Here is a 5,779-nt window from a genome sequence, read left to right on the forward strand (position 1 = left end):
GTAAATTACATAAAAAAGAAGTTATATGTTCATTTAAGTTATTGTCCAGTTTAATGATCTTGTTAAATGTATTTTGTTTAAACTTGATTATTTTTCATTTAATTTGTTAAACAACATTTTTGTTTACTTTTTTTTCATAATAAAAGGAGATGAAAATGTTAGGCTTGTTAAACTAGTGTAGAGAGTTAATATTGCCATATCTTTAACTCTATAATAAAATATTTTTAATATTTGTTACATAATTTTACCCTATTTTGTCAAAATGGAGCTAAAAATTTTTGTCTGCCCTAATATCCTACCGACATGGGGGTTATACAAAGTAATTCATTATATGATCAATTACAATTACTTTTAATGCCTAATTTAGGAATAGCCAATTACTTGTAATTATAATTAAAGGTTTTTCAATTAAAAGTACTTGTAATGTGTAACCAGTAACAAATTGATCAATACCTATTAACATTAACTTTTTATTGTTATTGAAATTACCAAATGTAATTAATTGTAATTGCAACCATGGTATTACTAACTACAAATTACATGTAATTAAGAAACAAATTTCACAAACAAATTATAATGTACAAAACTTCAATTACAATCTAAAATAATTGTAATTGGCAAAACTTTAATTAAAATTAAAAATATTTGTAATTGAATGCAAGTTGCAATTCCTTCAATTGTAATTGAAAATTAAATTATTACCACTCGAGTCTGCTATGCAGCAATGCTTATATAAGTGCAGATATTGTCCATATTGCAAGGCATTTAGTTAATTAATTAGTTAGGTAGTTAGTAATTTAGTAAGTTAGTAAGTTAGTAAGTTAGTAAGTTAGTAAGTTAGTAAGTTAGTAAGTTAGTAAGTTAGTAAGTTAGTAAGTTAGTAAGTTAGTAAGTTAGTAAGTTAGTAAGTTAGTAAGTTAGTAAGTTAGTAAGTTAGTAAGTTCGTAAGTTCGTAAGTTCGTAAGTTCGTAAGTTCGTAAGTTCATAAGTTAGTAAGTTAATAAGTTAGTAAGTTAGTAAGTTAGTAAGTTAGTAAGTTAGTAAGTTAGTAAGTTAGTAAGTTAGTAAGTTAGTAAGTTAGTAATTTAGTAAGTTAGTAAGTTAGTAAGTTAGTAAGTTAGTAAGTTAGTAAGTTAGTAAGTTAGTAAGTTAGTAAGTTAGTAAGTTAGTAAGTTAGTAAGTTCGTAAGTTCGTAAGTTCGTAAGTTCGTAAGTTCGTAAGTTCGTAAGTTAGTAAGTTAATAAGTTAGTAAGTTAGTAAGTTAGTAAGTTAGTAAGTTAGTAAGTTAGTAAGTTAGTAATTTAGTAAGTTAGTAAGTTAGTAAGTTAGTAAGTTAGTAAGTTAGTAAGTTAGTAAGTTAGTGAGTTAGTAAGTTAGTAAGTTAGTAAGTTAGTAAGTTAGTAAGTTAGTAAGTTAGTAAGTTAGTAAGTTAGTAAGTTAGTAAGTTAGTAAGTTAGTAAGTTAGTAAGTTAGTAAGTTAGTAAGTTAGTAAGTTAGTAAGTTAGTAAGTTAGTAAGTTAGTAAGTTAGTAAGTTAGTAAGTTAGTAAGTTAGTAAGTTAGTAAGTTAGTAAGTTAGTAAGTTAGTAAGTTAGTAAGTTAGTAAGTTAGTAAGTTAGTAAGTTAGTAAGTTAGTAAGTTAGTAAGTTAGTAAGTTAGTAAGTTAGTAAGTTAGTAAGTTAGTAAGTTAGTAAGTTAGTAAGTTAGTAAGTTAGTAAGTTAGTAAGTTAGTAAGTTAGTAAGTTAGTAAGTTAGTAAGTTAGTAAGTTAGTAAGTTAGTAAGTTAGTAAGTTAGTAAGTTAGTAAGTTAGTAAGTTAGTAAGTTAGTAAGTTAGTAAGTTAGTAAGTTAGTAAGTTAGTAAGTTAGTAAGTTAGTAAGTTAGTAAGTTAGTAAGTTAGTAAGTTAGTAAGTTAGTAAGTTAGTAAGTTAGTAAGTTAGTAAGTTAGTAAGTTAGTAAGTTAGTAAGTTAGTAAGTTAGTAAGTTAGTAAGTTAGTAAGTAAGTAAGTTAGTAAGTTAGTAAGTTAGTAAGTTAGTAAGTTAGTAAGTTAGTAAGTTAGTAAGTTAGTAAGTTAGTAAGTTAGTAAGTTAGTAAGTTAGTAAGTTATAAGTTAGTAAGTAAGTTAGTAAGTTAATAAGTTAGTAAGTTAGTAAGTTAGTAAGTTAGTAAGTTAGTAAGTTAGTAAGTTAGTAAGTTAGTAAGTTAGTAAGTTAGTAAGTTAGTAAGTTAGTAAGTTAGTAAGTTAGTAAGTTAGTAAGTTAGTAAGTTAGTAAGTTAGTAAGTTAGTAAGTTAGTAAGTTAGTAAGTTAGTAAGTTAGTAAGTTAGTAAGTTAGTAAGTTAGTAAGTTAGTAAGTTAGTAAGTTAGTAAGTTAGTAAGTTAGTAAGTTAGTAAGTTAGTAAGTTAGTAAGTTAGTAAGTTAGTAAGTTAGTAAGTTAGTAAGTTAGTAAGTTAGTAAGTTAGTAAGTTAGTAAGTTTAAGTTAGTAAGTTAGTAAGTTAGTAAGTTAGTAAGTTTAGTAAGTTAGTAAGTTAGTAAGTTAGTAAGTTATTAAGTTAGTAAGTTAGTAAGTTAGTAAGTTAGTAAGTTAGTAAGTTAGTAAGTTAGTAAGTTAGTAAGTTAGTAAGTTAGTAAGTTAGTAAGTTAGTAAGTTAGTAAGTTTAGTAAGTTAGTAAGTTAGTAAGTTAGTAAGTTAGTAAGTTAGTAAGTTAGTAAGTTAGTAAGTTAGTAAGTTAGTAAGTTAGTAAGTTAGTAAGTTAGTAAGTTAGTAAGTTAGTAAGTTAGTAAGTTAGTAAGTTAGTAAGTTAGTAAGTTAGTAAGTTAGTAAGTTAGTAAGTTAGTAAGTTAGTAAGTTAGTAAGTTAGTAAGTTAGTAAGTTAGTAAGTTAGTAAGTTAGTAAGTTAGTAAGTTAGTAAGTTAGTAAGTTAGTAAGTTAGTAAGTTAGTAAGTTAGTAAGTTAGTAAGTTAGTAAGTTAGTAAGTTAGTAAGTTAGTAAGTTAGTAAGTTAGTAAGTTAGTAAGTTAGTAAGTTAGTAAGTTAGTAAGTTAGTAAGTTAGTAAGTTAGTAAGTTAGTAAGTTAGTAAGTTAGTAAGTTAGTAAGTTAGTAAGTTAGTAAGTTAGTAGTTAGTAAGTTAGTAAGTTAGTAAGTTAGTAAGTTAGTAAGTTAGTAAGTTAGTAAGTTAGTAAGTTAGTAAGTTAGTAAGTTAGTAAGTTAGTAAGTTAGTAAGTTAGTAAGTTAGTAAGTTAGTAAGTTAGTAAGTTAGTAAGTTAGTAAGTTAGTAAGTTAGTAAGTTAGTAAGTTAGTAAGTTAGTAAGTTAGCAAGTTAGTTAGTTAGTTAGTTAGTTAGTTAGTTAGTTAGTTAGTTAGTTAGTTAGTTAGTTAGTTAATTAGTTAGTTAGTTAGTTAGTTAGTTAGTTAGTTAGTTAGTTAGTTAGTTAGTTAGTTAGTTAGTTATTTAGTTAGTTAGTTAGTTAGTTAGTTAGTTAGTTAGTTAGTTAGTTAGTTAGTTAGTTATTTAGTTAGTTAGTTAGTTAGTTAGTTAGTTAGTTAGTTAGGTAGTTCGTTAGTTAGTTAGTTAGTTAGTTAGTTAGTTAGTTAGTTAGTTAGTTAGTTATTTAGTTATTTAGTTATTTAGTTAGTTACTATAGCTTGAAAGCTTGATAGGTGGAAGTTCGCAGCGACAAATTTATAACATGGAAGGTCCTAGCAGTGGTATACATCATACATATATACTATCTAAATATGAGGTTGAGATGCAAATGATCGACCATGACCAACTCTATAAATGTTTACATACATATTTTTTATATGAAATGCGTTTTTTTATTTCTTTACCACTATAAAATCTAAATAAATAATAGAAAACCATCATCATTGAGAAATATTTTAAAATTCTTCTTGTTGCTTATTAAATTGTTTCAATTATATTATATTGAAATATTTATGTCCCTGAACAAAAATCAAAAAAACAAAAAGAAAAAAACCAAAGACTTAAAACACAAGCATGCTTCTCATTATCCACACCAATATAACGCAACCCCCCCTTTTGTATATTGATTATTGTAGCGACTTGCAATTGTTGTTAATAGACAATTGCATTAAAATTATCACATTACAGAAAACAAATTTATTATGTTTTTTTTCTATTCGTGTGTTTAAAACAACAATAAAAATAACGAAAAATGTTGTCATTTTGTTAAAAATTTTAGTTTAGTTTGAATTATTTGCCATAACAAACTGATTGTAGATTATTTTAACAAAAAAAATTTTTTGGGAAAGAAAAAGACACACAATAATTAAGCTTGAACTTTTTGGCAAGCGTGCATGTGCGTCACAGAGTAATCAAAGAAAAATGACCCAATTTTAAAATTATTTTTTAAGCTGTTTTTTTTTGTTTATTCATTCAGTTTTGTTAATTTTAGTACTTACAATTATATTGTTTGTATTTTTGGTTTATTTATTTGTTTTTAAGAAAAAAAATAACAACATTTGCATTGCAAAATGTTAGAGATTTGAAACATTCAACAATTTGTTAATTGTACCCTACAGTAGAAAACAATACAAAGTATTAATGTTAAATTTTGTAGCATACACTACTATCTAACGATCAAGCGTATGCCGATCATGTAAAGATCCATAAAAATATTGTTACCGAATTCAAGTTCTATCAGTTTGAAACATAACTTACCTTTCTCCTAAACATTCCATTGCAGGGGTATTGTTAAGTAGGAGTAGACCAACTTCATTTGCTTTATAAAGATTTAGTGGCCTGCAGTTTAATTTTCTTTACTAAGCATAGGAGGTGGAAGGAAGGAAGTAATTGCAGGCGTAGCTTTAATATATATTTTCTTAGTTTATTTTTGTAGTCTATTGCCAATATCTTTCATGGTCAGCACTTAATTAAATTAAGCTTTTGTTTTCTAAAATACTAAAAAAAATACAAACAACGCAATTTACATAATATTAACATATTTTACATTTTATAGAACTAAGCCAAAACAACACTTTGTTGAAGCTTCTAGTAATTTAAATTTAATTTGCAGACATTTGTTTCGAAATCTTACACAAAGTTAGAATTATTTCATTACTTTGTTTTAAATGCTAACGGCTTTGCTTACTTTGATTTATTTCAGTTTAAGAAAATGTGTATAGTTCTTTTGGCAAAAATGTTTTCAATTTGATATCTTTATTTATTTCTTACCACACATTTTTGTTTATTTCCTAAAACTAACAGTTCTTAAATCGGAAATACTTACTTAAGTATAACAGTTTCTCTTTTTTTCTTTAGTTTAACAGGAAGCATGAAATTTGTTTATTAATTTAAGTATTTAGTTTAATATTTTAAAAATGGAAATGACTTCCTCATTCTTGGATGTTTATGTTGCGAAAATTTTTAGACTTGAATTAATGTCGATTCTCTGTTAAGAAATTAGATCATTTGCTAAGTGAAACAAAACGTTTACAATGATAAGGTTTACGGAAGGAAGCTTATGGAAGCTATAACTAATAATGTTTGGGAGAGAGAAAACTAACTTCAGATTTTTTGCTTTTTGTTCAGAAACGTAAATATTTCCAGAAAAAATTTAAAATATTTCTCAATGATGATGATTTTTCTATTTCTATATGCTAGTCTATAGTCTAGTGTATAGTTTAGTCTATAGTCTAGTCTATAGTTTAGTCTATAGTCTAGTCTATAGTCTAGTCTATAATCTAGTCTATAGTCTAGTCTATAATCTAGTCTATAATCTAGTCTATAGTCTAGTCTATAGTCTAGTCTATAGTC

This window comes from Lucilia cuprina, chromosome 6 (assembly GCF_022045245.1).
Source record: "Lucilia cuprina isolate Lc7/37 chromosome 6, ASM2204524v1, whole genome shotgun sequence".
Classification (NCBI taxonomy): domain Eukaryota; kingdom Metazoa; phylum Arthropoda; class Insecta; order Diptera; family Calliphoridae; genus Lucilia; species Lucilia cuprina.